At 55.9% G+C, this 7,575-nt stretch overlaps 1 protein-coding gene across 4 annotated transcripts in view; it reads right to left on the bottom strand.

Moving 5' to 3' along the window:
- Positions 1-5,347, bottom strand: part of CPT1A (carnitine palmitoyltransferase 1A) — an 80,801-nt gene extending 75,454 nt beyond the window's left edge. The window contains exon 1 of one of the 4 annotated variants that reach the window (XM_032282547.1): positions 5,208-5,347. The gene's annotated coding sequence lies outside the window, so the exon portion shown is untranslated. The remainder of the gene's footprint in view (positions 1-5,207) is intronic. The other 3 variants (XM_032282551.1, XM_032282548.1, XM_032282549.1) reach the window with 3 other exon arrangements.
- Positions 5,348-7,575: the final 2,228 nt, after the last annotated feature.

The raw sequence follows: 7,575 nt of genomic DNA, 5'->3' as shown, positions 1-7,575 counted from the left end.
AGGAGTGTGAGGTTGCAGTGAGCTGTGATCTCAGCCCAGGAGTGTGACGTTGCAGTGAGCTGTGATCTCAGCCCAGGAGTATGAGGTTGCAGTGAGCTATGAGCATGCCACTGCACTCTAGCCTGGATGACAGAGCAAGATCCTGTCTCACCAAGAACTGCCAAAATTAAGCGAATTCTGGGTGGATCATTTGAGGTCAGGAGTTTGAGACCAGCCTGAGCAACATATCGAGGCCTGTCTCTACAAAAAATATTTAAAAATTCGCCAGGTGTGGTGGCATGTGCCTGTGGTGCTAGCTATGCAGGAGGCTGAGGAGGGAGGATCCCTTGAGCCTGAGTGGGCGATTACACTGAGCTCTGTCAGCACCATGGCATTGCACTCCAGCTTGGGCAACAAAGCAAGAGCCTGTCTTGGAGGAAAAAAAAAAAAAAAAAGGCCAGGTGCGGGTGGCTCATGCCTGTAATCCCAGCACTTTGGAAGGCCAAGGCAGACAGAGCACCTGAGGTCTGGAGTTCAAGACCAGCCTGGCCAACATGGTGAAACCCCATCTCTACTAAAAATACAAAAATTAGCCAGGCATGGTGGCGTGCACCTGTAGTCCCAGCTAGAGGTAGGGGTCCTTTGGTCATTGAGTCACTCCACAGAGAGCATTCCGCATGCTGTGTCCTGATGCCCTGGTGAGAAGTAAACTAAAAAACCTTAAAGAAACTGTTGGTTGGGCGTGGTGGCTCATACCTGTAATCCTAGCACTTTGGGAGGCCGAGGCAGGCGGATCACAAGGTCAGGAAGCCAAGGTGGGCAGATCACCTGAGGCCAGGAGTTCAAGACCAGCCTAACCAACATGGTGAAACCCCATCTCTACTAAAAATACAAAAATCAGCCAGGCATGGTGGCATGTGCCTGTAGTCCCAGCTACTTGGGAGGCTGAGGCAGGAGAATCACTTGAACTTGGGAGGCAGAGGTTACAGTGAGCTGAGATCACGCCACTACACTCCAGCCTGGGCGACAGGGCAAGACTCCTTCTCAAAAAAAAAAAATAAATAAAAAGAAAAGATATCTCTAACGTTCTGTCATTCCTTAACACATATCTGAATGTCTGTTCTAGCCACTGAAATCATGAGGAAGGCGAGCGTAAGAGTGAGTTAGGAAGAAGTGGTGGCATTTAGCCCCCGCCACATGTGGGGGCTTCGGGAACAGGAAGAATGCAGGATGGCCCTCCAGCTCCTGGGCTGGGGCCCACAAACCAGCAACATCAGGAGTATGGAGCCTTCCTTTCTTAACTTAAAGAACTTGGTGTCCAGTGCCTAACCCAGATCACTCAGAAAGCAGAGCGGTAACCACCCAAACCTCCAAGGTGACCCTGACCCTCCTGCACACCCCAGAGAGGCACGCCCCACTGAGCAGCACGATTCCTTTCATGGTTAACTTCCAAAGACGTTCCTGGACCCAAGAACAATCTGCACAAAAGAAAGGCAAAGACAGACACTTCTCAGAACTGAGGCTGTCACCCAAATAGGGCAGGTGCCCTCAGCCCAGGGCCCACTCGGGCCCCAACCTTCACCCAACATCTAAACGGGGTAAAAGTTGAAATTGACACAAGGTAACAAATATTTGAAGTCAGCAAGTAGAAAAAAGTCCTTACTGTGTTAAGTAACCAATTTGTTTAAGAAACATACCCTGTCCATGTTGTCAAAGAAACTGTTAACAGTGGTGGCATCTGGGGAGGAGAACCAAGTGAGGACTCTGCCCTGTATCTGCACCTTTTTAAAAAAGGGCCGGGCGCGGTGGCTCAAGCTTGTAATCCCAGCACTTTGGGAGGCCGAGGCGGGTGGATCACGAGGTCAAGAGATCGAGACCATCCTGGTCAACATGGTGAAACCCCGTCTCTACTAAAAATACAAAAAATTAGCTGGGCATGGTGGCATGTGCCTGTAATCCCAGCTACTCAGGAGGCTGAGGCAGGAGAATTGCCTGAACCCAGGACACGGAGGTTGCGGTGAGCCGAGATCGCGCCATTGCACTCCAGCCTGGGTAACAAGAGCGAAACTCCGTCTCAAAAAAAAAAAAAAAAAAGATATAGAGAGACAGCGTTTGGCTTTGTCACCCAGACTGGAGTGCAGTGGTGCAATCACAGCTCACTGCAGTCTCCACCTCCTGGGCTGAAGCCATCCTCCCACCTCAGCCTCCTGAGTAGCTGGAACCACAGATGCACTCCACCTGTTAATTGCAGAGACAGGGGTCTGGCTATGTGGCCCAGGCTGGTCTCGAACTCCTGGCCTCAAAGCAATCCTCCCACGTTGGCCTCCCAAAGCACTGAGATTACAGGCATGAGACACGCGGCAGGGGCCATCTGTCCCCCTTTAACTTTGCATCCTGTGCTTGTATCCCTTACTTGTAAAAACAAACAAAATGTCCTCACAAGAAAAGCTCAAGACTGCCAGAAGTCAACTGAGGCCTCAAGTGTGAGACAGAATCTCTAAAACACACTTTAAACATACAATCTCCAACAGCCATTTTAATTCTTAAAGCACCAATTCTTCCGGAATTCGAGTTCAGGCTTCCACCCTCAACAAAACTCTGGCCGGCCAATAATCACCATGCAGAGTGACTAAACATTTTTTCCAACAAAGGAAAAAATGCAAACGATCAAAGTGCAGCAGCAGCCCTAGGCCCGCGCAGGCGCCGGTTTCCGCCTCCCGCCGCCGCTGCCACCGCCCCTGCGCCTTTAGATTTCGGGCAGCGTGTTTAATTGCTCGCTTGGAACGCGTCCTCGGAAGGGCACCGCCAGCAACTGCGGCCTCGAGCCCCGCCCCTTCCCCCCGCCCCGGGCGGCGTCACGTGACGGCTGAGAAAAAGTAGGGGAAAGGTCAGCAGCAGCCCCGCCCCCGGGCTGGCGCGTCCCAGGCGCTCGGATCCTGTTCCACCCGCCGTGCCCACAGAGACCTTCCGGAGCGAGCTGGCGCGCGTCCCTGTGGCCACCCCAGCGACAGCGGGAGAAATGCAACGCACCCTTCCGTGTGAAGGTCGAGCCCTGCGGTGCCCAACTTTGGGGACAGCTCGGTGCTCAGTGCTTCTGATCACTGATGCTGCACCCAACCAGCCAGAAACACAGGCACCGCGCTCACGAGCCCAGGGCGCGTCTCCAAGGGGCTCACTGTGAAAATTGACGGTGTTTTTGTGAATGGGCACAAAACCCGGGGCCAGGGTTGAGTAAGGGCAGGCCCTCGCTCCAGGACTCCCTGGAGGCCCAGCTTGACCGCTTGGTGACCACCGGTCCGGGGCCGGGGCCAACGCAGCAGCCGCAGCAGCAACGGAAGGGACCAGGTTTCATTCGCTTCCCGGGAACTCCAGGGCAGGCGGCTTGTTTTTAGTACAAACTCGAAACGTTATTTTGGCTTGTGCACAATGCCAATTTCTGCCACTTTGATACAAAGTATATGCACTCCCAAACCTGCCCTTTTTACTGTTTGATTCCAACTGTTAAGATGGAGTTCAAGGGCAGTATCTAGTCTAGCAATGCTGCACAGGAAGGAAACCAGTAATTTACATGCGAAAAGCAGTCCACAGGCACTTGGTACTGAGGCAAAACCAACCCGAAGAGCCAGCTGTGAATGCTGATGGTCCCCAGGCCAACTGACAGCTGGAGCGATGTGCATTCTCGGCAACACTAATGTCCTCAATTTATTGCTAGGTTCACTCGGTCAGAGTCGCCTTAAAGAATTTGGAAAGGCATGGATGGGGGGCAAGGGGGGTTGCTTCCTGGCATAAATAAAAGACCCGTGCTCAGCCATTTTTTACTGACTTGGTTTGTGGCTTAGAAGGAAATAAACATGCTTGCATATCTGGAATGACCAGAAACCGGACACTTGTGGAACAAAATTGTGTAACAAAATACACCGTTGCAAAAGGTAAAACTGATTTTCATTTTATTCGGTAACTTACAGTTACCGGCTTCCTACTAAAATCTGCTCTTAAATATTTCATAACACACGGAGCAGAGAGGAACCGAAACCCTGTGCCGAGCTGGGAATATTAACTTTGTTACCTATTTAACCTGGTAGGTAGCTGGGATTTTTAACTCTCGGAGTTCTTTTTTGTTTTAAAGTAAGATCAGCCCTCAGCTTTGAGTCCTGCGGCTTTAACAAAAGCCAAGTGTGGAAAGTGTGGATTTACATTATACAGACGCTGACCCACGGCCTTTCCTGACAAAGCGAAAGAAGCCGGTTGTTGGCTGGCCGCGGCGTGGCTCCGAGCAGGGGCTGCCCCGCGTGGCCCTGACCGCGCCGTCGGGCTCGCAGGCCAAGTTCGCCCGGACCCGGCCACGTGACACCACCACCCTCCCCCGGCCCCGGTGCGACCTTGGGTACATGCTCCGCGCCCACCTGCCTTTGACCCAGCGCTGCACGGGAGAGGCCGGGGGGCGCTCCCAAGCAGGCCCGGGGCCCGCACTCTCACGCTGCTCACTGCCGCGCTCTGACCGCGTCTGGAGTCACTGCGCCAAGGGCGTGTCCCGACGGCTGCACTGCGGGGGCGGTCGTGGGGAGGGGGACCGGGGGCACGCGCGCTGGGATGGGGTCAGCGGCGCCCTGCCTAATCCCCAGGGCTGAGCATCCCTTCCTCAGCCGCACTGCACCTGCCCTCTGGTGACCGACGCTCGGGCGGACCCCAGACCCAATCCTTTCCAGGAGCCGGGTGCGATGGGCAGGGGCAGGAGCCGGCAGCTCTATAGGCCCCGGGCGAAGGCATCCAGGAAGGCCTCCAGAACTCCAGCATCCCTCCAGTGGTCGCACCGGACCGGCCCCCAGGCAGACTGACCCCAGGGCAGGCCTTCAGGCTCAATCCAGTCCCGGGCGGATTAAGGCGTGGGAGACAAGGGAGCCGGTGGCCCCGCTGGCCCCGGGCCGGAGGCGTCCAGCCAAGTCCACAGGGCCAAGCATCCCTCCCCGGGTCCCAGGGGACCCGCCTGCGGATGGACCGACCCCCGGCGAACCCCCAGACCCAATCCCCTGCCGGACATGGAGAGCCCCCGCCCCTCTCCAGGTTCAGGATCTCCACAACCCCGCCGTCCGGGGGCAATGCTGGGGTTCCTCTCGGCGCCCAGGCTCCACCCGGTCCGGTTGCCGGCAGCCCCGCGCGCCGCCCGTTCCCGACCCCAGCAGCCGGCAGGGCCGCCCCGCCACCCTCCCCACCGCGCGGCCGAGCCTCACCGAGTCAGCAACGGAGGTGCGGCAGCTGCGGCGGCGGCGGCGGCAGCGGAGTGAGCGAGCGGCGAGCGGGCGCCGGGAAGGAGGGCCGCGGGTGAGGCCGAGCGCACCCGACGCCGCCGGCAGCGGATTGGCTGAGGCGGACCCGGCCGTGGCGCCGGGGGGCGGGGGACTCCGGGCGCTCGGAGGGAGGGCTGGCCCGGGGCGTGGGCGGGGCAGGGCGCGGGCGGGGCGCGGAGGGGAGGGAAACTGAGGCTTGCGCAGGTGCTCGCGGCCTCGACCTCTGCCAGAATGGGGCCTAGAACCAGATTCCTCGCCCTCCGAGCCTCAGTTTCCTCATCCGTGAAATGAGTCATCTCCTGGAGGCCGCGCTTACAATAGCTGAGCTCGGTGCCTAACTCAGACTCGCGGTTTAGCCGCATCACCGCTTGTAATGTCCCGGGCATCCCCGGTAGTCTTCACCCCCTACTCCTTTATGCAGACGAAGGTCGCAGGCCAGAAAATAAATTGGCCAACGTCACCAACGCTGAGGAGCAACGGATCCCCCGGGCGTGGTGGCGCGCGCCTGTAATCCCAGCTACTCAGGAAGCTGAGGCGGGAGGATCGCTTGAAACCGGCAGTTCGAGGCCAGCCTGGGCAACGTAGCGAGACACCCCCGTCTCTAAAAATAAAAGGAAAAAGTGATAAACCACTTTTATCGGGCTTAAACCACGAGTGACCGTCATCGCGATCTGGAGGCAGAGTGGCTCCTCCTCATCTAGCTGGAATAAAACGCCTCCCTTTCGGGGGCTTTGGTAACATTTAGTAAAATAATTCTTCCAATTTCAAGAACATAATAGGTGCCAGGAGAGAAGTGGCTGGGGCCTAGGGCAGAGTGACCAAGAGACCGTTGTACTGGAGCTCGGGAGAGGGGCCGGGAGCGGGAACTGAACACACGCCGATCCCAGGGGTCTAGGCGGAGCGCAGCTGCGGGAGACCTGTGGGGTTGAAAGGAAGAGAGAGAGGGAGAGAGGGAGAGGGGCACTAACCAGAGCAGGCGGGGCGGAGCGGGGAGCTCTTTCCGCCCGGGAGCCACTCTTCCCCTATCTTTGCCGGCAGTGCTTCCAGTGTTTCCTGCTGCTCTGCATACAGCAGGTGCTCCATAAATGCACCGATTTTATAAACAAAGTCTCTTTTAAACCTTTTATGTTCATAAAACTCATAAACAGGGCTTTTTTTTTTTCCCGGAGTCAAAAAAGGCTGGAGTGCAGGAACCTGGCTCTTTTTAAGGTCGACTACTTCTCTGGTTACGAAAAATCCATGTTTGCAACCACCCTTCTCTCTGTATTATTCGGTCGTTACCGCCGAAGAATTTAGAAGAGAAAACGAAAGTTCTCCTTTGATCCCGCCCCCCACCACCGCTGCAGTTAACTCTTGCTGCGGTTCCCGGGCTCGCTGTTTTAAAGCAAGGCTAGGATGCAAGTTGTCTGTAAGTCTGTTTTGTTTCCACTTAAGTTGCGGACATAGTTCTCCGTGGAAGGACGGAGATGACCGCCGGCCTTCCCAAGGCAGCATAAGACTTCCTTTGACGATGCTGCGATCCATTTACGCGGCCCCCCAGTGGACAATTAGGCCCTCCTCCCCACCCTCCACCCCACCATTGCAGATGTAAAGAAAAGCTGGCCGGGCGCAGTGGCTCAAGCCTGTAATCCCAACACTCTGGGAGGCCGAGGCGGGCGAATCACGAGTTCAGGAGTTCAAGATCAGTCTGGCCAACATAGTGAAACCCTGTCTCTACTAAAAATACAAAAAAGTAGCCAGGTGTAGTAGTGTACACCTTTAATATCAGCTACTTGGGAAGCTGAGGCGGGAGAAGCGGGTGAATACGGGAGGCGGAGGTTGCAGTGAGCTGAGATCGAGCCACTGCACTCCCGCCCGGGCGACAGTGCGAGACTCTGTCTCAAAATAAATAAATAAATAAATAAATAATAAAAGCTGCTTTGGCCGTCGACGTACCTATTTGGAGCTCCTGGCTCTCTTGTGGGATAGATCCCTGGAAGGGAAGCATCCAGGCACCTGCGACATTTTGGCGCCATAGGCCAAGCTACCACGTGGAAAAGCTTACCAACTTCCACTGCCACCCGCGCGTGCAAGCCGGGCCCTGTCTCCAATTATGGATTATTTTAATCTTTGCCAATACTAAAAGGAGGGAAAAATCTCTCATCCCTCCTTTTAATTTGCATTTATTTGAGGTTAGAAATTGGGGGTTAGTCCCCCTGCTGGCTCTTGTCTGGACCACGAGTGAGCCCAGGCACTCCAACGCCACAGACTTCATTGCCCCAAAAGGCCAGTGAGCTGGGCCGGGGCACACATGCCCGACGCGTGGTTGCAC

Source organism: Sapajus apella, unplaced genomic scaffold (genome assembly GCF_009761245.1).
Source record: "Sapajus apella isolate SASKATOON/1434 unplaced genomic scaffold, GSC_monkey_1.0 scaffold14, whole genome shotgun sequence".
Classification (NCBI taxonomy): domain Eukaryota; kingdom Metazoa; phylum Chordata; class Mammalia; order Primates; family Cebidae; genus Sapajus; species Sapajus apella.
The sequence above is the reverse complement of the archived record's forward strand: the minus strand, read 5'-3'. Positions and strand labels throughout refer to the sequence as shown.